The sequence below is a fragment of the Phacochoerus africanus genome, chromosome 4 (assembly GCF_016906955.1).
Source record: "Phacochoerus africanus isolate WHEZ1 chromosome 4, ROS_Pafr_v1, whole genome shotgun sequence".
In the NCBI taxonomy this organism is placed as follows: Eukaryota; Metazoa; Chordata; class Mammalia; order Artiodactyla; family Suidae; genus Phacochoerus; species Phacochoerus africanus.
In genome coordinates, this window is record NC_062547.1 from 47,414,816 (window position 1) to 47,438,454 (window position 23,639).

Here is a 23,639-nt window from a genome sequence, read left to right on the forward strand (position 1 = left end):
AGCAGAAATGAATCTGACTAGGGACCATGAGGCTGCGGGTTCGATCCCTGGCCTCCCTCAGTGGGTTAAGGATCCGGCGTTGCTGTGAGCTGTGGTGTAGGTTGAAGACGTGGCTTGGATCCAGCGTGGCTGTGGCCGGTGGCTACAGCTCCGATTCGACCCCTAGCCCGGGAACCTCCAAATGCCATGGGTACGGCCCTAAAACAACAAAAAAAGACAAAAAAGAAGAAGTCTGGGACTATACCCAACAAAGTCTCAAAAGTGCCAGTCTTGGTGGAAGGTTGGGAGTGGGGTGGGGGTGAGTGTCACGGCAGACTTTTTTCCTTGACATCAATGCACTTCAGTGTTGTCTGAATTTGTTACAGGTGTATACTCTTTTGCAGTGACGAAAGCTTTTAAAAGCTCTAGAACAATAATAATTTTAAAAACTGCTTGCAAGGACTCCTCTAAAGTAAACACTGTGGAGCACAGCTCACCCCTCCCCTCTTGCATGCGGCCACCAGTCCAATTAATGTGTGCTCACTGGCTGGAAGCAGGTATGGGCTTGTGTGATGGGGATGGTCCCCAGTCCTGAGAATCTCAAATTCCTCACCTCGTTCAATATGGATTCTGCCAAATGACAACTATGTCAACGAGAGGGCTAATAAAAATGACTAAGTATCTTTAATTGTTTAAAATCACAGCATTGTAAATTACTGAAGGAAGGCAGGTTCCTTGTGCTCAACCTCCCTTAAATAGGGGCAATCACAATGTATATCCTGCTTTATCCAACATTTTACGTTGACTTATAGGTCTTGCTGAAGACTTCTTCAAAATTGTTAACAAGGAGGCCCCACAGAGAGGAGAGAAGGTCACTCTATCGAACCCAAAAGAGCCTAAAGAAAAACATTATAGCCCTTTGGGTTGTTAACATAAAAGGGACAACTTAGCAAGTGAAATTATCTTCTTCTCTATGGTCAAAGTTGCTGGTAAAAATAAATCTAAATCAATGCATGGTGTCTAAGAGGGGCTGTTACACTTAGCACACACTACAAGCTCAGTTATGTCCAGGTTCAGGGGCTCGGGGGCTGGCAGGTAGAGAAACACATTCCCGTAAAAGGGACCACCACACTTCATCACCGAGGAAAGGTGGACCCAGCATGGCCAGACCTTTGGGTTTTCATGAAGAGCTGGAAATCCAGATTTCAAGATAATAACATCAGGGTTCCCGCTGTGGCTCAGTAAATGAATCTGACTAGCATCCATGAGGACGTGGGTTTAATCCCTGGCCTTGCTCAGTGGATTGAGGATCCAGTGCTGCCGTGAGCTGTGGTGTAGGTCGCAGATGCAGCTAGGATCCAGAGTTGTTGTGGCTGTGGTGTAGGCCAGCAGCCACAGCCCCTATTGGACCCCTAGCCTGGGAACTTCCGTATGCTGTAAACGTGGCCCTAAAAAGGCAAAATAATAATAATAATAATAATAATAATATTAATAATAATATCTCGCAATTTAAATGTTAGCCACTAATTTAAAAGTTTTAAAACACTGTGAGCACTTAACAAAACACATCTACATGCCAAGATGTAGCCACTGAGTAGAGAATTTTCAACCTCTGCCTAAAAGTATCTGCCTTTTAAATTTATGTTCCATTTTCTTTTTGCAAGGATGAGAGGCCGGGAAATGGCATGGGATGGAGATAAACATAAGAGAGGCAAGCAGTTAAGTATCTCTGACATACTTGAGAAAACAATGGTAGTTGTCTATATCAAATGCTGAATAAATTGCTTAAATGTCTTCAGCTATATTAGGCACAAAACTCTGAGAGGAGAATTTCTCAAGCAAATTCTCAGGAATTTGTCTCAAGCAAAATACCCACAATTTACTGTCAGTGGACTTAGAAAAACATACTATATTTTTTGGTCTTTTATTATTTATTTATTTGTTTGTTTTGGTCTTTTTTAGGGCTGCACTTGTGGCACATGGAGGTTCCCAGGCTAAGGGTCCCATTAGAGCTGTAGCCACCGGCCTATGCCACAGCCACAGCAACCAGAGACACAGCAACACAGGATCCGAGCCACATCTGTGATCTACACTGCAGCTCATGGCAACACCGGATCCTTAACCCACTGAGGGAGGCAAGGGATCAAACCATGGATACTAGTCAGGTTCGCTAATGGCTGAGCCATGGTGAGAACTCCTATACCACTCTGTATTAAATGTTTATCATTAAAAGAACTAAAATAATACCAGCAACCACAGAGCTGCTTTCTGTGCCTGGTGCTATTCAGGCATTTGGCACCCAGGATCACCAACACGGGTCACAGAGCCTCTGGGCAAGAGTCCAGTAAAGGCCTGTCTGATAATTCTCCCTCCGAAAGAAAAAACAAAAACAGCAAAGAACTTAGATGCAACATCATAAAATTGTGCTCACTTTTGTCAAAGCCAATCCACTAAAAGAGATACTTGTGCTAACAACCACATCTGCACCCAATTTGCAATTCACAAAGTGCTTTTCCTACACACCACCTCACGCACTCCTCACAGCCTTCAGCTGTGCCTTTTAGACTCTGTATGTTGTCCAAAGTCTTCTTACAGTTATTGACGATACTACTTTTTAAAAACAACCGTAACATAAGAGATATTTGGCGTTTCCTACAGGCTGCGTACGATGCTAAGCACTATTTAATTGCATCCTCACGAGAACCTCCAAGTGGTGATTACTGAGATCATTGTCCCATTTTACAGGTGAGAAAAACTGAGGCTTGGAGAGCCTGGATGGTTTGTCTTAAGCCCCATCGCTAGCAGGCACAGAGTTGGCACTGGGAAGCAGGTCTGCCTCCAGGACCAAGGTGCCCAGGTGCCAGCATCCCAGAGGCCATCCACTGGAAGCTGATCTCTGTTTGTTGCCTGCAAATGTGTAGAAGATATGGCCAACATCTTCCTGCTCCCCACTCCACCCTCGCCCACTCCCACTTTCCCCACTTGGTCAGAAGCCATTTTTTATTTTTATTTTTCCCACTTGAAACCAATGTGAGTCACTTGGAGCTCAGCCAGCCCAGCCCTGGAGGACCCTGGAGGCCTGGTGAGCTGGCCCTGGGGGACCAGGCTTCCCTGCTGCCAACCTAAACAGAGTAGCCCGGCACCCTGCCAGCCTGCCAGGCTCTAGAGGGGGCTTTCACATCCCTGCTGTCTGAATGGAGTCACATCAACCCTACAAAAGGCTTGCCACGGTACCAAAGTGGGTATGTGGGACAGGGGAGGGGCCTTCGGCTGGAGAGGGGAGGAAAGATCTCCTTAGCCAACAGCTCTGAAATGTCTATCATTCAGAGATCCACATCAGACCCCTGAGGAGGGAGACCTGGTCTCTAATGTGCACGAAGATGAATTATATAAGTGAAAACAGCCAGCAAGAAACACATGCATACACACACACACATGCACAGGCGCCTGCACACACACTCAGAATCACGGAGCAGCTGCTCTTAGAGAAGTAGCTTCTGTCCTCTTACCCCCTCTGTGGCCCCTCAGCCCTGACTATACAAGATGCCGCCCTGCCACAGAGGCCACGCCAGGGCTGGTCCAGAAGGATGAGGAGAGCGGGCACCCAGGTCAGGATGGCCCGTGGTGGCAAGGGCCACCCCCAGGGGGCGTGCAGGCGCAGAGGAGCAGAGGAACAGCACAGGCTCTGTGCTGGGGGAAGAAAGGGGTCCACTTCCTTACACAAGGAGGACGGGTTCACAAGGAGGAGGAAAGACAGAGACCTCCTCATTGGACAGACCCTGCCAGGCAGCAGTGCTTCCTTAACACCACTGGCTCTGACATGGAAACAGGAGGCGCGGGGATGCAGGCTCAATTGGGGGGGGGGGCGGGCGAGGAGCCCCTTTCACATTCACAGCCCAGACTCCCGAGACACAAAGGGCAGGGAGATCCAGCAAGTGAGCAGCTGTCTGGACAGGCAGGCTGATGGTCAACTCTGTGTTGAGCACCTGCCTAGAGGTCAGGCTCCTGCTGTCTGGGACCCTTTGGAGGCTGCCCATCGGGGGAACATGCATTCATATGTAACCACACAAATGAATGTAAAATGGCCTCTGGGATGCATGCTTTGAATGAGCAGGAGGAGGGGATGCTGACCACCTGGCAGAAGGACCACTGGAGTGAAGAACAGGTAGGAGCACATACCCATTTGGGCGCCGGGGGGGAGACCCTGCTCTCATGCCCCCCAACTGATGAGTTTCTTCAAAAGGTTATCTTTGGGGTAATGATAACCCTGACCTCAGCCAGCACCTACTGGGGCCCTAATACTAAGTGCTTACCCACCAAGTACTTTGTCAGTGAGCAATCAACAAGTTGTAGAGGAGTTCCTGTCGTGGCTCAATGGTTAACGAATCCGACTAGGAACCATGAGGTTGCGAGTTCGATCCCTGGCCTTGCTCAGCGGGTTAAGGATCCGGCATTGCCATGAGCTGTGGTGTAGGTTGCAGACAAGGCTCGGATCCCACATTGCTGTGGCTCTGGCGTAGACTGGTGGCTACAGCTCCGATTCGACCCCTAGCCTGAGAACCTCCATATGCCACAGGAGCAGCCCCAGAAAAGACAGAAAAAAAAAAAAAGTCGCAGAAAGTGATCACAGTTATAGTGATGATAAGACCTCGGTTTCTTGCTGAGGAGGTCCAGGAAGGCTTCCTAAGAAGAGGCAAATCAGCTGATCCCTGACAGGTAAATGGGCATGAACCAGGCAAACCAGAAGGAAAATGCATTCCATGCTGAGGGGACAGCTTCTGGAAAGTCCCCGAAAGGGAAAGCAGCAGCAGTATTTCCAAGGAAAGCCGCCCACACGGCCCCTGGAACACCCTGGTCAGCAGGGCACCTCCGTGTAGAGAACAGCTTCTTCTTCAAGGAAGCCTTCCCAGGTTATGGCGAGCCCCCAGAGAAAAGCTGCATTCTCGCCACAACATCCCAGTTCTGTGGCAGAGCCAGGAAGTGAAGGAGAGGCAACAGCACCAAGATGAAAAACCCACGTGGAAACCTGAGATGATACTGGCTCGAGTGACGGTGCCTCGCAGCAGCTCCCGTGGGGAATACAGACATGGACCTGGCCTCCCTGGGCTCAGAGTCTCTTCCTATTTGCTACCCCTCGGCATTCCCTGAGGATTTTACAGGGTTCCAAATGAAGATAGAGATGCCATCAGGCACCTCCAAAAGGACCACTGGCTATCCTCTCCCCGCAGCCAGAAAAGCACTCCCAGCTGGATCACGCGAGGGAAGAGCTGTCAGCGGTCAGCAAGAATCATTATTTGGGCTAATTTAGGAAATTTGGGCTTCATCCAGGAAGCTGGGTGGACCTCATTCCTAAGCATTCCTTGATGGGCTATTTTTCACTTTGAATTGCTTTCCTATCCTATCAACAACAGGAGTTTAAAAAGTCAGGGGCAAAGCATATAAAGAAGACGAAGCTGGCAGCCACAAATCCAAGCCCATGACACAAATGAGAAGGGAGGAGGCCCCACCCAAGTCAATAGTCAATGACCCTCCAATTTCAAATACATTTGATCGCATTGTAAATCTGTTGTTTGGCTGCACAAACAGACTTTGCTGTCCTCACTCTTTCAACAAACACTTCCTGAGCCAGGTGCACTGTGTTGGCACCGAGAACCCAGAGATGTGTGTGTGTGCGTGTGTGTGCGTGTGTGTGCGTGTGTGTGTGTGTGTGTGTGTGTGTGTGTGTGTGTGTGTGGTCCCCACCCTTAAGGAGCTCAGCTTACTGAGCATAACAGATAATAAATCAGCAGTTACGCTGATAAGTGCTTTGGGAGAGAGAGTAATGTAGGGTGTTCTGGGAGCCAGGAGGAAGGTCATCTCCAGGTCACAGGGAAGTGCAGGGTGGGAAAGGAAAGTGTCCAGAAGAGCAGAAACCTGAGCCGAGTTACCGCCATGAGGAGCAGGCGGAGGTCATTGCCAGGAAAGGGCCTAGCACCAGCGAAGGCACCAAGAGGTGGTGGCCACTGGGAGGATGGGCTGAGGTTAGAAAGACAGGTTACAGAGTTCCCGTCGTGGTGCAGTGGTGAACGAATCCGACTAGGAACCATGAGGTTGCCAGTTCAATTCCTGGCCTTGCTCAGCGGGTTAAGGATCCGGCGTTGCTGTGACCTGTGGTGTAGGTTGCAGACAAGGCTTGGATCCCACGTTGCTGTGGCTCTGGCGTCGGCCGGCAGCTACAGCTCCGATTCGACCCCTAGCCTGGGAACCTCCATATGCCATGAGAGCAGCCCAAGAAAATGGCAAGAAGACAAAAAAAAAAAAAAAGAAAAGAAAAGAAAAGAAATACAGGTTAGGAGAGAAAAAATGAAATCAGGAAAGCGGCCTAAGACCAGCTTATGGAGAGACAGCAGGCCCACTGAGGGGCTGAGGTTCTCTTCTGTAAGCCATGAGGAGCCCCTGGAGAGTTTTAAGCAGGAGAAAGCCGTGAGATGTGTGTAAGCTACAAACATCGTGCTGCTAGGAGGTGGGGGCAGAATGAGGTGGGACCAAAGTGGACACGGACACCAACAGAGGCCATGGAAACAGTTCCAATGAAGAGTCTTAAATGAGGGAACGGGGAAGGAGGAGAAAGGAGTGAGTGACAAATTAGAAGGTGGGCTCTTCGGATGAGATAACTGCTGCAAGATGACAGTTGAGGGAAAAGACAAAGCCCAGGATGACTCCTGCAGTCAGACAACTGAGGGGTGTGGTCCCACCCAGGGCGGGGCACTACAGGGGGACAGAGCCTTTGGTACTGGGCAAGGGCCAAGTTGGAGGTGGCTGTGGGACCAAGGCTAGGATGGAGGCCTGGGAGGTGGTTCCAGCCGGATCCACAGATCTGGAAAGGTGAGCAGTGGATGAGCTCACTGGGGGAATACTTGGACTGACCTAAAAAGGACTAAGGAAAATCTTATTAAGCTAAAGACAGAGAAAAGAGAACCAGGGCAGCAGATCGAGGAGGCGAGATCTACGAGGCTGGAGGAAAACCAGGGGATAGCAGGGCAGACAGGAGAGTGGGAAGAGGGACAGGGACAGGAAGGGAGCCCTCAGCCCTGCCAGAGACAGGAGGCCCCCCCACCCCACCCCAGCTGGAGAGGGAGCTCTTGCTGGGGGGAGCAGTTAGCTGGGTGTGAGCGACCACAGCCAAGCCAGAGAATGAAAGGGAGTGTGGGAGTTCCCGTCATGGCTCAGTGGTTAACGAGTCCGACTAGGAACTCGTTGAGGTTGTGGGTTTGATCCCTGGCTTGCTCAGTGAGTTGAGGATCTGGTGTTGCCGTGAGCTGTGGTGTGGGTAGCAGACGTGGCTTGGATCTGGCATTGCGGTGGCTGTGGTGCAGGCCGGCAGCTACAGCTCCGATTAGACCCCTAGCCTGGGAACCTCCATATGCCGAGAGTGCAGCCCTAAAAAGACAAAATAAATAAGTAAATAAAATGAAAAGGGAGTGTGGACAGCATTGATGACATATCTGTAGTCACCCCCAAAGAGCATCATGATAACTTCTCAGAGCACTATCGGGTCGGCCTGACCTTACAATGCACACCCAGCCCGTCGAGTCTGTCTCCTGCAAGCACGTCTGCCTTATGAGGGCAGAACTTGTCCTGTGTCACCTCGATAACCACAGTGTCCAGAGCAGTTCCTGGCACATGGAGGTTAAAGCTCCTTGTCCCAAGGATTTCTGATTCACTAGAAGGCACAAATATTCCGTGAGCACATGTTACAGGCCTGACACCAGGATGAATGCTGGGTATACGGTGGGGAACAAAACAAAACAGGACCCTGCCCTCAGAGCCTGAAGTTGGACATGAGCAGAGAGAAACGCAAGTATTTAAACAAAAAGATTATAACTGTAGAGCTAGGACTGGACTCTGACCGTCATGCCTCCTGGTGAGATTTCCTTTCCATGCCCAAGGCTGCCACCTTTTCCAACTAAAGGAAAATTTCAGCTGGGGAAACAGTTAATGTAAGTGGGTTTTGTTTTGTTTTTCTTTTTCTGTTTTCTTTTTCTTTCTTTTTCTTTTGTCTTTATAGGGCCACACCTGCAGCATATGGAGGTTCCCAGGCTAGGGGTGCAATCAGAGCTGTAGCCGGCAGCCTGCATCAGAGCCACAGCAACGCAGGATTCGAGCTGCATCTGTGACCTACACCACAGCTCACGGCAACACCATAGGCTTAACCACAGAGTGAGGCCAGGGATTGAACCTCCGTCCTCATGGATGCTAATTGGGTTCGTTAACCACTGAGCCATGACGGGAACTCCTCTGTTTTCTTTTTGGCTGTGCCTGTGGCAGGTGGAAATTTCCAGGCCAGGGATCGAACCCACACCACGGCATCCACCCAAGCCACCACAGTGACCACGCTGGATTCTCAACCGGTTGTGCCACAAAAGAACTCCTAAGGTAAGTGTTTGAAGTTTGGCCTTAGTTTCTTCCAGGGATCTCACACTTCTTCTACCCTTTTAATAGATGCCTAAGGAGCAGAAATACGCACCAGAGGCTCTGAATATTTAACCTTAAGAACTCATTCTGCCTCCAGTCCATCTATATAAGTAGGAGGAGAAATTCCAGGCTTAGGTGGGTGAAAACAGAAAGCAGCACAGACCAGGGGTCACGCAGCTCTGGGTTCAAATCCCTTGTAACCTTGGGCAGGCTACCCAACTTCTGTGATCTGATTTCCTTATTGCTGAAATGGGGACACTAATTCGCATGTCATAGGTTGTTGCAAAGATGACATAAAATGATACCTGTAGAGCACTCAGCACTGTGCTTGGTACACAGTGAGAGTTCACTAAACAGAGGATCCAAACCAGTTCTATGTGCTGCTTTTATGACTCGATCTCTAACTGCTACATTCCCCAAAACCAAGCCAAAAGCTACTCAGAATCCAAACCCAAGAACATACACTCGAAATGCTCAGAACATAAATGGCTATCTAGTTGAGTGACTGGAGAAATGATCCCAAATTCCCATACTTGGGTGGACTCTGCAGTAAGGAGTTTTATTTCCATTTCTTGCTCTACCCTATTTTCTCCTCCAATTGAGGCAAATGCAACCATGTCCCTAACAGATCACATCTTGTCTCATGGCAAGGGTCCAAGCCTGGGCTGGATTCCGCTGGTGCAAGTTGTGGCAGAGCTCAGGAACACCACACCTCAGAGTAAGCATAAGAACACAATCGCAAGCCCAAAGTACACATAAACTCCCAAACACTTGGCTCTGGAGAAGGACATGAGAACCAGTCAAGGCACGCTTTGCTTGCCTCAAAGCTAAAGAAAAGGTTTTTTGGCATGCAGATACAGACATCTTTGTGTCTCCCTTCTTTTACCATCCAAACTCTCCATAAGTGATCTATTTTACTAATGTCTGATTCTTTATCCCTCATTTATGACCAGTCCTGCACAATGTGGCTTCCCCTCTCGTGGCATCACATTCCCCAAAGTCAGCTGCAATCACCTTATCACCAATTCGGCAGCCTTCCCTCTGGTCCCTTCTCCCTGGTCTCTGCTGCTCCATCCTCTTCCCTTCCTGAGACTCTCTTCTTTTTGGCTTCTGGTTCTCTTCCAGCTTCTGCTTTCCATCCCAGAGGCAGGCACCTTCCCCAAGGCTCCACCCTCTGCTCATCATGGCTTCCGTTGCACATGGCTAGAACTACTCTTCTCAGTCCAGGATTCAGTCCTGTATTTCTTTCTTTTTCTTTTTGTCTTTTTGTAGGGCTATGCTCACTGCATATGGAAGTTCCCAGGCTAGGGCTGAATCGGAGCTACAACTGCCAGCCTGCACCACAGTCCCAGCAACGCGGGATCTGAGCCGCGTCTGCGACCTACACCACAAGCTCACAGCAAGGCCGGCTCCTTAACCCACTGAGTGAGGCCAGGGATTGAACCCACAACCTCATGGTTCCTAGGTGGAGTCGTTAACCACTGAGCCTCGACGGGAACTCCCAGCCCTACAATTCCAACTGTCTCTTAGACATGTCCTGTGGATGAACCACTGCCTTCTCCAAGTCACTGTATCAAAAACTGGATGCATCAACTACCCTTCTCCACCCTCAATAGCCACATTCCTATCAATGGCACCATTGTGAACTATCAAGTTTAAACTTTCCTCTCTTTTGGCTCCTACCTTTAAAGTCTAAGAAGACCATAAACCCTATGGGTCTCCCTTTGCAATATCTCTTCTATTGGTCCTTTGCTCCATTTTAACCACTGTTAACCACATGACCTCATGGCTAGATTGCTGCTGCTGCCTCTGAACAGAGCCCATGCTTCTTGTCCAGTTCCCAGATGAACACTCCTAATGTGCTACTTCTGCCATTTCATTTCTTTGCCCAAAATGACTTCCATGGCTTCCCACCACTGCCTTTAGGACAAAGTCCAAGTGCCTTAGTCCAGCATTCGGGGTCTAGAAACGGAGTGGGCAAACTATAGCCCATGGGCCAAATCCAGCCCACCACCTGTTTCTGTAAATAAAGCATTACTGGAACACAGCCACACCGTCATTTACATATTATCTATGGCTGCTTTCCCGCTACAATGGCAGAGTTGAGTAGCTATGACAGAGACCATATGGTCTATGAAGCCGAAAATATTTACCATCTGATCCTTTACAGGAAAAGTCTGCTGACCCCGGTCTAGAATAATCAGCCACCAGCAGATCCTGCCAAAGTTCTTATTCATCGCTCCTTTGATGAAGTTTTTGCTCGTGTGGGTCTTCCGCTGAGCCCACTTTCTTTACATCTTACACCCACCTTCTCAAGTCTGAAAAGCTTACTTCACTCCTCCTTGGACTTGTCCATCCTCCAAAACACAGCCGAAGCTCCACCTCTCTGTGAGGCCAGCTGCATCCATCCCCTGCATCTCTGGATGCTTCTCTTCTGGCCTTTCTCTCTGCATCAACTGCAGAAACCTACAGTGAGCTCCCCTTCGGATCTCTTCTACTTACACTGTGGGCTTCTCTAGGGCCCTGGCCTGATTCCCTTCACAGAGCAAAGCCAATGCTAACTACCTTGCCCTTCATTCCAAGCACCAATCCTTGGCGGCATAATTTGGTAAGAAAGCATCAAACTTACCAGTGAAGGCCTAGCATTCCACATTTGAAAAGTTAAGCTCAGGTCCAAAAGCATGCACTCTAGCCAGCACCACCTAAAAGCCAATGAAATAAGAGTTTAGCTTTAAAGGAGAATGTTTATCCCTTTTATTTAAATTTACAACTCCCAGTAAGGTTCGATTTTACTGTCTTCCCAGGATGCCCATCTCTTCTTCTGTGCCTAGAAAGTACCATTCATCCTTCAAATCCACTGGACAATCTTCCCCTGGAAGCCACTCCAGTGTCCCAGAGAGGTCACACAGGCACCCCCTCCTCTTGTCTGGCGAGAACTCCGGTGAGATGTTTATGATAAATACAGCACAATGCAGAACAGTTTCTTATTTGGGAATGGGGGGGTCCCTAGACTGTAGGCTTATCAAGAGATCCATTAAATTCACCCCTTCCCTTATGCCAACTGCCTAGAACATTACGAGCAGTTAGACAGTCCTCAGTAATTTTTTTTTTCTTGCTTTTTAGGGCTGCACCTGTGGCATATGGAGATTCCCAGGCTAGGGGTCAAATCAGAGCTACAGCTGCCAGCCTATGCCACAGCCATAGCAACACAGGATCCGAGCCTTGTCTGCGAGCTACGCCACAGCTCACAGCAATGCTGGATCCTTAACCCACTGAGCGAGGCCAAGGATCGAACCTGCAACCTTATGGTCACTAGCTGGATTCATTTCCACTAAGCCACAACAGGAACTCCTCCATTGATAACTATTTTTCAAATAGGTGGGAGATAACCCACTCAATTCGTGAACACATACCCAGGTACCTAAAATTCTGCTAGGCCACAATTTTCATCATCACATGCTTCAGTCCCACAGCTTTTAACAGGCAAAGTTTAGCAGGAAGAATTAATGAGATTAATTTCCTAAATGCGCACCTTTGGGAAGACGCTCCCCTGGGCAGAAACTTTCAGGGCTCCCAGAACCTAAGAAGGCAAACCCAACTCCACACCAGGCTGCCAGGCCTGCACCAACTGGCCCAGCCTCGGCTTGTGTGCTCTCCCCTAGCGGACCCTTCAATCCAGAGAGAAAGGACTGACGGCCAGTCCCTTCTCTCAGCATTCCTTCCAGCTAGCTATCTTCCTCCCCTTCTCTCCACATCATCTCCTTCTACTGAAATGACCTTCATTTCAACATCATGCTCTAGACCAAGGTCATAATAAGGCTCAATAAAGGCATGATGTATGTGTGATGGTAAAATACACATAAAATTTACAAGCTTAGCCATTTTTAAGTGTGCAGCTCAGTGGTGTTACATACTTGCACATTATTGGGCAACTATCATCATCCATCTCCAGAACTCTTTTCATCTGCAAAACTGAAACCTTATTTTATTTATTTATTTATTGTCTTTTGCCTTATTAGGGCCGCATCCACAGCATACAGAGGTTCCCAGGGTAGGGGTCCAATCGGAGCTACAGCTGCTGGGCTACGCCACAGCCACAGCAACTCCAGATCCAAGCCATATCTGCGACTTACACCACAGCTCATGGCAATGCCGGATCCTTAACCCACTGAGCGAGACCGGGGATCGAACCTGCAACCTCATGGTTGCAGGATTTGTTTCTGCTGCACCACAATGGAAACTCCAAAACCGAAACTTTATACCCCTTGAACAACTACTCTGCCTTCTCCCTTTCTCCTAGTCCATGGCACACAGTTTTTGTGGAATAAATGATTGAATGACCAAATGAAGACATGGATGAATCTAACCTCCACCCTCCCTACAAAAGCCAGAAGTCTCTGCAGGACTCCCACAGTGCTTCTTCACCTCTTTCTCAGACTTACTTCAAACAATCTTAAATGACTCTTTTTGCACACTTGTATTATCCTTCAACGTGGGAACTGGGGAGTTCCCATCATGGCACAGTGGTTAACAAATCCGACTAGGAACCATAAGGTTGAGGGTTCGATCTCTGTCCTTGCTCAGTGGGTTAAGGATCCGGCATTGCCGTGAGCTGTGGTGTAGGTCACAGACCCGGCTCAGATCCTGTGTTGCTGTGGCTCTGGCGTAGACCGGTGTCTACAGCTCTGATTAGACCCCTAGCCATGCCGTGAGTGTGGCCATACAAAAGACAAAAAAAAAAAAAAAAAGGGTGGGAACTGGGACTTATCTGCGAGGCTAAGTTTGGGTACAGAGCATGCACACGGTTAGATCCAGTGGGCAAGTCTCAGTCTTCCTCTTTCAGCCTTTGCTACCATTGAATCATTTCCTCTAGGTTGCCTGCTCTCATCACCTGGCTTCCAGGACGGCACTCTGGTTTCCACCCACCTCACTGGCTATTCTTTCCCTTCACTGGGTCTTATTCATCTCTCCCTCTGTTACTGTCAGAGGGGCCCAGGGTTCGGTCCTTGTTCTCCTCTCTTCTCTGTGTACCTTCGATCACCTCTGGGGGAATCTCACTTAGCTTCCTACCTAGATGCTGAGGATGCTGGGGTTTCTCTCTAGGCAAGGACCCCTCCTGCAGACTCCTTCTCATACATCCTACTGCCTGCTTCAGAGGAAGATGTCAAGTGGTCTGTGCAAGATGTGTTCAGTGTCTCAAACCTTATGCCTCACAGAGACCCCTGACCTTCCCGAGGCCTGCTCCTCCCACCTCTCACCCATCTCAGCTTAAGGCACCAGTCTTCCTGTGGCCCCGGCCAAGGTTTGGAGTCATACTTGGCTCCTCTCTTTCTCTCTTTCGCCACATCCAGTCCTCACCCCAACTGGTTTTTACCTTCAAAATATATGCAGAATGCGACCATTTCTCACCTCCTCCACCATTACTATCCTAGATGATTGCAACAGCCTCATAATTGGTGTCCCTGCTTTTCCTGCTTCTATTCTTGGTGCCACTCCCACCTCCACCCATAGCCTATGCTCAATACAGGAGGGAATCTGTTACAACATAAGTCAGATTATGTCATGTCTTTACTTAAAATCCTTACAAGACTTCCTAGCAAGGACAATTCCGGGGAATAAATGTTTGCAAAGTAGACCCTCTGGCCCAGGGGCAGACTGGTTGGGGAGGGAGGGTCTTCAGGCCCGTTTCCTCATCCCAATCATCAATTTCTTGACTGGTAGTCCTGATCCATCTCCTGTTATCTAAGTCCTGAAAGAAAAGGAATTTTTTTCCTGTCTTTTTAGAGCCGCACTTGCGGCATATGGAGGTTCCCAGGCTAGGGGTGGAATCGGAGCTGCCGCTGCTGGCCTACACCACAGCCACAGCAATGCCAGATCTGAGCCACGTCTTCAACCTACACCACAGCTCACAGCAATGATAGATCCTTAACCCACTGAGCAAGGCCAGGGATCGAACCTGCATCCTCATGGATGCTCATTATCACTGAGCCCAGACGGGAGCTCTGAAAGGGAACTTTTTTAGAGGGAGAAAAATACCATCAATCAGCTTTCTTTTCCAGTTAGGACACCACAAGAAGCCAATCACCCTCAGAGCTCTTAAGCAATAAGATATGTCAAGATTGCTGCCACCGAACACCTAGTTTCCAAAGATAAAGCGAACCTTCCAGAGAACAGCTGGGACTCTCTTGGTGCTGATGGTAAATCCTCCTGAAGCCCCTGTCTCCCTGTGCCCTCCAGCTGGTCACCAAGCCCTATTTGCCTAATTGTCTCCAGACTCCGCCCCCCTCCTTGGCTTCCCAGATGCTGTGGCTGGAAGTGAAGTCCACAAGAAATAAGAACCCATACTGAGTGAAATAAGTCAGAAAGACAAAGACAAATACCACATGACATCACTTATAACCGGAATCTAATATACAGCGCAAATGAACATTTCCACAGAAAAGAAAATCATGGACTTGGAGAATAGACTTGTGGCTGCCGGACAGGAGAGGGAGGGAGTGGGAGGAACTGGGAGCTTGGGGTTATAGGATACAACTTGGAATGGATTTACAAGGAGATCCTGCTGAGTAGCATTGAGAACTATGTCTGGATACTTATATTGCAACAGAACAAAGGGTGGGGAAAAAATGTATACATGTAAGTGTAACTTGGCCCCCATGCTGTACAGCAGAAAAAATTTTTTTTTTTAATTTAAAAAAAAAAGAAAAAAGAACCCAAGGACTCATTAGCACAGGTCTCATTCGTTCAGTTCTCCTCAGAACTACAGCAGCAGCCTCCCAACCAGTCTCCCCAGCTCTACTCACTTACTTACTTCCAACCACAACCTCACACAGTGATGATTTTAGGAAAACCTAAATTTGATCAAGTCCTCTGCTTAAAACTCTCCAAAGAGTTCCGACATTGCCACACTATAAATTCTTCAAAAGATATCACAGTAAACCATAGTAAATATTCTTTTTTAATCTTCCCTAGATGCTTTCCTTCTGCCTTCTTCTTAGAAAGGCCTTGCTCCATCCAACAGAGGTGGATAAACCATCCAGTTCAGGTGACAGGAGTCCACCCCCCTGCCACAGTGACAGACCCAGAAGGACAAGCACATCACACCAGCTGGGCCAATCAGAGCCTTTCTCTAGAACTGAAATATGGATGCAGAGAAAGTTCTTCCTTCACTGGAGTTGCTAAACAAGGGCTGTCAACAGTGGTGCCCTCCAGGGAGGGTGGCTTGTCTGCAGCAGGAAAGACGGATGCTAATGCACAAGGAGCGGAAGGCACCAGATGGACCACCAGCAGCATCAACTCCCATTCTGGAACCTCTTGCTTCTGGGAGCCCCTACAGCATCCTTCCCAGTTATGGAATCAATAGCTACCCACTTAAGCTGCAGCTAGCTGGAGTCCCAACAGGCCCACCATGACGTGTCTTGTGTCTGGGCATTTTCCCACCTTGTTTTCTCTGCCCAGAAGGCATGCTCCTTGGGTTTTTACACAGCAGCCAGGCTTCCTCTGTGGAGCCAGCCCTGAAGGGATGCACAGTTAGTCTGATCTTTCCAGATATGCTCTAAAAGGGCTAGAATATATCTCCTCCGCTATGCTTACACCCCTCCCCATCTCCCCAGCCTGACAGCTAGTTGCCCAAACTAGAAACCTCAGCATGAAGAAGGCAGACCCATCAAGCCCCAAGGAAGGATGCTGTGGTGAGCAGCATGCATTTTCTTTTTGCCTCATTTGGAAGGGAAGAGCCTAGACATGCCAGGAAGCATGGACAAAAAGGGTTCCAACAAAAGCTTGCTCCCTCGAGACTCGCCTGGTCTCCTTGTCCTTCCTCGTGGTCCAGGAAGACATCCCCCTTCTTCCTTTTTATCTGCTGCCACAGTCCAGAACCTCATCATCTCCTCCCTGGGCCCAGGCCCTGGCCTCCTGGTCTCAGTGCCACTCCCCAGGCCCAACCATCCTCCACACTGCTGCCGAGTTGAACCTCCAATGACCCTCCCACTACCTACAGAGTCAAACTCCTGGTGGGAAGGTCCTTCATACACTGGCCCCAACCCCATTCTCTAATTTTCTCCCCACCACTTCCACTGCCAGGAGGGTGCAGCGGACGGACGTCTCCCTATTCCACCTGCTGTGTACAACTAAAAATCTCGGTACGTGATGTGTAACACGAACACAAGACAACTCTGAAAGGCAGAGCCAAGAAGGCAGACGGGTCAGGTCCTGAAAAAGGACACTGGGGTGAGAGGCCTGCATTTTCTTTTTGCCTCACTGGGAATGGAAGAGCCTGGAAATGCCAGCGAGCACGGACAAAAAGCGCTCCAACAAAAGCTTGCTCCCTCGAGCAAGACAGGCAACTTTTTGATAATAACTCCTCTATCTCAGCCAAATACCACAGAAAACCCCATGGTCCCACCCACATCCATACAACGAAGTGCAAATGACATCTGCAGAAAACATCCACAGTCAATCGTATACTTAAGGGCAAAAGACCGAAGCATCCCATTAGGGATACGCAATGCTTTTCTGCTCTCACCATGCTCACTCAACATAGTGCTCCAAGTCCGAGCCAGCACAAGAGGCAACAAAAGGAAATAAACAGACTGGAAAGGAAGAAATAAAACGATCTCTATTTGTAGATGATATGATTGTCAAGATAGAAAATCCTGAGGAATACACCAAAAAAATAAAATAAAAATAAAAATAAAAATGCCTATGACTAATTAGTGAGTTTAGCAAGGATGCAAGACACAAAATAAAAATTAAAAAAGCAAATGTTTTTCTATATACTAGCAAGGAACATGTGGACACTGAAATAAAAAATACAGTACCATTCACAATCACCAAAAGAAGAAAAAAGAAAAACTTAGGTGTAGATTTAATTTTTCTAGCACATCACTCTATGATCTAGCCACACAGGTCTACACTGCCAGGAAGACAGGGACAGTATATGTGCTTCGCCCTCCGATGAAACCAAAATACCGAGCCAGTGCCCAGCACCTAGTAGGCAGGCAGTATTTGTTGCCATAGCAACATGCCCTGTTCTGTTTAAGATGCACTTGCTTCCCCTTTACGCTCCTAGTGGGATCACCAGCTACTAAGAAGTTCCATGTCTCGTTTCTGCCTTGGCAGGTCATGACTGCCAAGCATAAACCAGGGAAACTGTTTCTGCTCCCACTCCCAGACACACGTAGGTTCTCACAATTCACACAGCATGTACTGGAAGTAGCCTCTGCAGGCAACTCTCGGTTACCCAGAGGGGACACTGGGCCCCTTCCACATGAGTCTGAGGGGCCCCAAGCCTCAGGCCAAATGATGCAAGCCCACTGCCAATGTAGTCCCATGGGGGCTCTGAGATGGAGGAGCTACAGACGTCTTCCCCCATGTGAAAGCTCGGTTATGAAAAGAATTGCCCATCTGTGCTAAAGACAGTACCATGGAGGAGGAGAGGCTATGTGAGATAGATCAGGACCCAGAGGGCATCCAGATATCTTTTTCCAAAAACTTTTCCCCTCTTTTTACTTCTCAGGGTAGCAAGTGAGTCTAATAGTCATTCGGTGAAAGCCAAAACCTCAGTACAACTCTGATTCCCCTCTTTCAGTGCCGCCATCGATCCCACAGCCAAACTTGCTGTTCCACGTTCAGAGCACATCTCAGAACCAACCACTTCTCAGCATCTTGCCATCACCACCACGCCAGACCTGGCTGCTCCTGTCACTCCCTGGAGAGAACTCCAACAGACTTGACTTCTTGCCCAAGGCCTCCCTCCCCACAGCAGTCAGAATGAGCCTTTCCAGATGTTACTAGGATCAGGCCATTCCTCGTTCAAACCCCTGTGCTGTTGCTGGCTCTCCTTGTCACTCCCAAAGCAACCAAGTCTCAGCAATGACCCTCATGGCCTGGTCCCCTTCCTTCTCTGCCTTCACTTTCCACCACATCGTCACCTTCTCTTCACCCACTGCAGCCACCCCCGCCACCTTTACCTGCTGTTCCCATGTCTGATGAGCTTCCCCAGTTAAACCCATGACTCACTTCTTCCCCTCATTCACTGTGGCATACACTCTACTATGAGTTCACCAAAACCCATTTCCTTTTTCTTGTGGGCACAGGGCTGGACTATCTTTCCCAGCCTCCCCTGCCTTTAGCAGTACATGTGCCTGAGCTCTGACCCATGGGGGAAGGGATGCACGCTTCTTCCAGACTGGCCCCAAAAACCTCCTCACAAAGCCCTCTCTCTCTGTCTTTTTTCTTTTTTTGCTTTTTAGGGCCCCACCTACGGCACATGGAAGTTCCCAGGCCAGAGGCTGAATCAGAGCTGCTGCTGGTCCACACCACAGACACAGCAATGCAGGATCCAAGCCACGTCTGTGACCTACACCACAGTGCACGGCAATGCCAGATCCCCAACCCACTGAGCAAGGCCAGGGATCGAACCCTCATCCTCATTGGTCGGGTTCATTACCACTGAGCCACAACGGGAACTCCTAGTTCTCTCCTTTTTTCCCCCCTTCCCTCTTCAGCTGAATGGAAAGAATCTGAGGGCCATGAAGAAGGCAGAGCCACAAGACAGATGGGGGGCATGGATCCCTCAATAACTGCCAGGAAGGATGTCTGCTAACCAGGAGCAGCCACACTGCAACTTTTCTATATGAGAAATACAATTTTCCTGGTTTGATACACTGAGATCTGGGGGTCTGTTTGCTACTAATAATTTGGCATCCTTCTCTCTCTCTTTTTTTTTTTTCCCCCAAGGTGTGACTATTGGGAGTGGAACCTGTGGTCCCTTGCGGAGGGACTGTCCCGTCTAATATCCCTAATATCCCACCATGTCAAATTACACCTATTTTTCTTTTTCTTTTTTTTTGTCTTTTTGTCTTTTTAGGGCCACCCCCCATGGCATATGGAGGTTCCCAGGCCAGTGGTCAAATCGGGGCTGCAGCCGCTGGTCTACGCCACAGACACAGCAACTCAGGATCTGAGCCTTGTCTTCGACCTACACCACAGCTCACAGTAACGCCAGACCCTTAACCCACGGAGCAAGGCCAGGGATCAGACCCAAGTGCTCATGGATACTAGTCAGGTTCGTTAACCACTGAGCCACAACGGGAACTCCTGGCCTCCTTCTCAATGAGGCTTTCTTCGATTACTCTATTAAAAACCTTGCAGAACTTCTTAGATGATGACATCCTTCCTTTGTCTTTCTCCATGGTCAGTCTCTATTAACACATAGCATGCTGTATATTTTACTTTTTGTTTTTTTTCCCTATCTCCCCACATTTGAATGTAAGCTGAAGGCAGGAATTTTTGCATTTCTTTTCCCTTTGTTGTATCTCCTGGGTCTAGAATGGTGCTTAGAATGTTGAAGACAATTATGTGTTGTTAAATGAATGAATGGGAGTTCCCTTCATGGTGCAGCGGAAACAAAAGCTGACTAGTATCCATGAGGATGCCAGTTTGATCCCTGGCTTCGCTCAGTGGGTCAGGGATCTGGCGTTGCCATGAGCTGTGGTATAGGTCACAGATGCGGCTTGGATCCTATGTTGCCGTGGCTGTGGCTGTGGCTGGCAGCTGTAGCTCCAATTCAACCCCTAGCCTGGGAACTTCTATATGCCTTGGGTGTAGCCCTAAAAAGCACACACACACACACACACACACACACACACACACACACACACACAAAATTGAATGAACGGATGGATGACATAGACTCCAAGATCAGAAAGGCCTGGATTGAGGTCTGGCTCTGCCATTCACTACCTGTGTTTCCTGGAGCAAACTGCTCTCCCCTCTGTAAGACCCATTTTCTTCATCGCTAAAAGGGGGGATAAGGAATAATAGTACCTTCTTTACAGGGGCTGAGCATAATTAAGATCATGACATAAATGTGTTAGTTCAGTGCTTAATGACAGCTCATAAATGCTAATTACACGGTTATCCACTCAAGGCCAGAGGACAAGACTGGGTGTCAGGCCCTGGTAAGGTCACCGGTAGGGCCACCTATCAGAGAGGAAGGCATGAATGGATGTTTACATGCGCAAGCTCCTCTGGAAGAAATTGTGGCAAACACCTAGGTAGTGAGATTCAAGGGCTGCCTGAAAGTTTTCAGGAAATTGCAGACAATCAGAAAAACATGACAACTGGTGTCAGGGGGTGATGAAAAGTGTGTGCCGAGTCTGCAGAAAAGCGCTTCTCTGGAGAGAGCACCACACCAATGATGAGAGATCACTTTGTGCCTTTTAAGAAACAATTTTCACAGCAAAGCTGGAGAAAAGAGAGGCCTCTTGCATCATGAGGACAAGGTAATAGGGCTATAAAAATGGAACTCAAATAAACCACACACAGAGCCCACATGGGCCCAATTTTCCAAGAAAAATAGCGATTGCTACAGCATTCAGATGAGGCAGTCACACTTGTGCCCGAGCATAGCAAATAGCTTTCAGATGTCGTTAGGCTGCAGAAAAGCCACTGGGTTTGCCAAATTAGCCGTGCCAGCTCTCACCTGCCCTTCTCTGTCACTGTGTCACACGCTCTTCTTTCTACTGATAAGAAGACACAGACAATGATAGCCAATGCCTGCACCTGCTTCACCATCTTCAAAATATAGATCCTCTTGGAATGAACAGCACCACACAGTCAGGAAAGCCTAGGCTTCAGCTCTCTGTGTCTGTAGCCTGGCTGCCCCTTTTCCACAGGGCCTCTTGGCTTTCTGGCTGGCTCAGACCTACTCTAAATGCTCACCTCCTGGAACTCTCCCCAGGACTGGGGCTTACTGACAAACCTCCTGGAAACTCCTTCTTTCTATGGCTTCTCGCAGCTCTCACCAAACTCCCCCATACCCATCACTGCACTCCCTCTCATATCCTCCTCTGGCCCCTCGTCCATCTCTGTCCCTCCAGACATGGGTACCTCAAGCTTCTAAAGTGTGATGTCCACCCACCTTTCTGGTTCGAGGGCCTGTTCTTCCCCTAGACCGGAGGCAGGAGAGCTTTGTGGTTAGAAGCAGATATTCTGGAGCCAGACCAACTGGGTCGGATCCAATTTGTACAGCAGTTAATAAATCATTTTATGTCTACTTCTTCATCTGTAAAATGGAGGCAATTAAAGTACCTCATCTGGGTCACTGCAGGTATTCAACGAGTTAACATAAAAAAGGCTCTTAGAACCATGCCTGGCACCTGATACCTTTCATAAAGTGCTAGCTCCGACCACTATTCAATGAGTCCGTTGTTTTGCCAAACATACACCATGTCTTTCCATCTCCATTTCCTCTACTCAGGCCTTTTACCTTTGCTGGGAACCTCCAGGCTCCATCTCAACTGGTCCTTAAGATTGCTTTAAGGACCGTTTAAAGCAACCACTTTTTTTTTTTTTTTAAGGGCTACACCCTCAGCATTTGGAGGTTCCCAGGCTAGGGGTCGAATTGGACCTACAGTCGCTGGCCTACACCACAGCTACACAGCAATGCCAGATCCGAGTCAAGTTTGCGACTACACCACAGCTCATGGCAATGCCAGACACTTAACCCACTGAGCAAGGCCAGGGATCGAACCAGCAACCTCATGGTTCCTAGTCAGATTGATTTCTGCTGCGCCACAAGACGGGAACTCCAAAGCAACCACTCTGACACCTTTCTGTATTCTCCCACCAATGAGATGGACTTCCTCCCTTCTTTAACAGGGTAGGGCTGACTTCTCCCAGCGCCCCCTTCCGAAATGCCCTTGAATCATCATGATTTTAAATCTGTTTATCTTCCCTACTCTCAATTCATGAGCTCAAAAACAGAGGTCCAAATTTTTTCTTCCCTAATTTTTATCCTCTGTAACCTTATACACTAAAAAGAGTCAGTAAGCATTTGCTGGATGAAGTTGAAATGGAAAGCCTAAAACCAGGGTTTTGGTAAAAATCAACCGAGACTGAAACAACAATAGATTAGCAAGACACAAGAAGCCTTCCCCATCACCCCAAAGCCAACACAGGTTTCAAGTTTAAAAGAACACAGGAGATCAAATCAGTGTTAGTTATTTCTCAGTTTTGTTCTGGTCATTTCCTAATGGCCAACAAAAAGCCAAATCCTTCCACAGAAAAGAAATTCATGGACTCGGAGAACAGACTTGTGGTTGCCAAGGGGGTGGGGGAGGGAGTGGGATAGACGGGGAGTCTGGGATTAATAGATGCAAACTATTGCCTTTGGAATGGATAAGCAATGAGATTCTGCTGTATAGCACTGGGAACCATATCCAGTCACTTGTGATGGAGCATGATGGAGGATCATGTGAGAAAAAGAATATATATATATGTAAGGGTGATTGGGTCACTTTGCTGTACACTAGAAAATTGACAGAACACTGTAAACCAGCTATGATGGAAAAAAAAAATCATTAAAAAAAAAAAAAGCCAAATCCTTCCAGCAAATTTGCAACCTGCTCCACTGCTAAGAGGACTTCCAACAGGCTCACTCTGTCTTAGGGAGACATGTTTTTTCCCCCCTCAAAAGTCCTATTTACTTTTTCTTTTTGTGACCTCACCAATGGCACACAGAGGTTCTGAGGTCAGGGATCGAACCTGTGCCACAGCAGTGACCGGGGCCACGGCAGGGACAAGGTGAGATCCTGAACCCAATGAGCCACCAGGGAACTCTTCTATTAACTTTTTCTTGTTTAGGCTATTTCTTTAAAACATCCTGAAGATGAGATCATTATTTGATTTTGTTACTGTTTTAAACCAAGGGCCAAAGATACAGGGACACATAATTCCTCAATTTGAGCAGGTAGATAACACTTTAAGGGAATGTACTGGGTTCGCCTCCACCTGTAAGAACAAACAAGCCAAGTATTACTTGTAAATCCACATCTTTTCACGTACATCTAATTTCACATTACCATTACCCTGCTTCCTCATCCATGGAAAACATGACAAAGACCTTCCTGGCATTGAAAGTAAAATTTTAATACAGCCTCATGACATTCTTCTTGGGAAAGAAAAAAACAAATTCTGATTCTCCATTGAATCTTGGGCCATGGCCATTAGCTAGATAAATACCAAGCTAATGAAATGATTCTGTAATACACAGAGATGGCTTAATGCAGCATTAGCTGAAAGAGCAAAAATTAGAAGTAATCTAAATGCCCCATAACAAGCTCAGGGCTTATCAAAGCCATTCCCTAGACAGACTATCACACAGCCATCTTAAACAAGCATGCTGGAAACCAGGGAGCCAC

At 48.2% G+C, this 23,639-nt stretch overlaps 1 protein-coding gene across 10 annotated transcripts in view; it reads right to left on the reverse strand.

Annotated features, from left to right (window-relative positions):
* BMAL1 (basic helix-loop-helix ARNT like 1) overlaps positions 1-23,639 on the reverse strand; it is a 128,974-nt gene that overhangs the window by 81,899 nt on the left and 23,436 nt on the right. For 9 of the 10 annotated variants that reach the window (XM_047776248.1, XM_047776255.1, XM_047776253.1 and 6 more), the window contains exon 2: positions 11,063-11,135. The exons of the other annotated variant lie outside the window; for it this stretch is intronic. The gene's annotated coding sequence lies outside the window, so the exon portion shown is untranslated. The remainder of the gene's footprint in view (positions 1-11,062; positions 11,136-23,639) is intronic. 10 annotated transcript variants of the gene reach the window in all.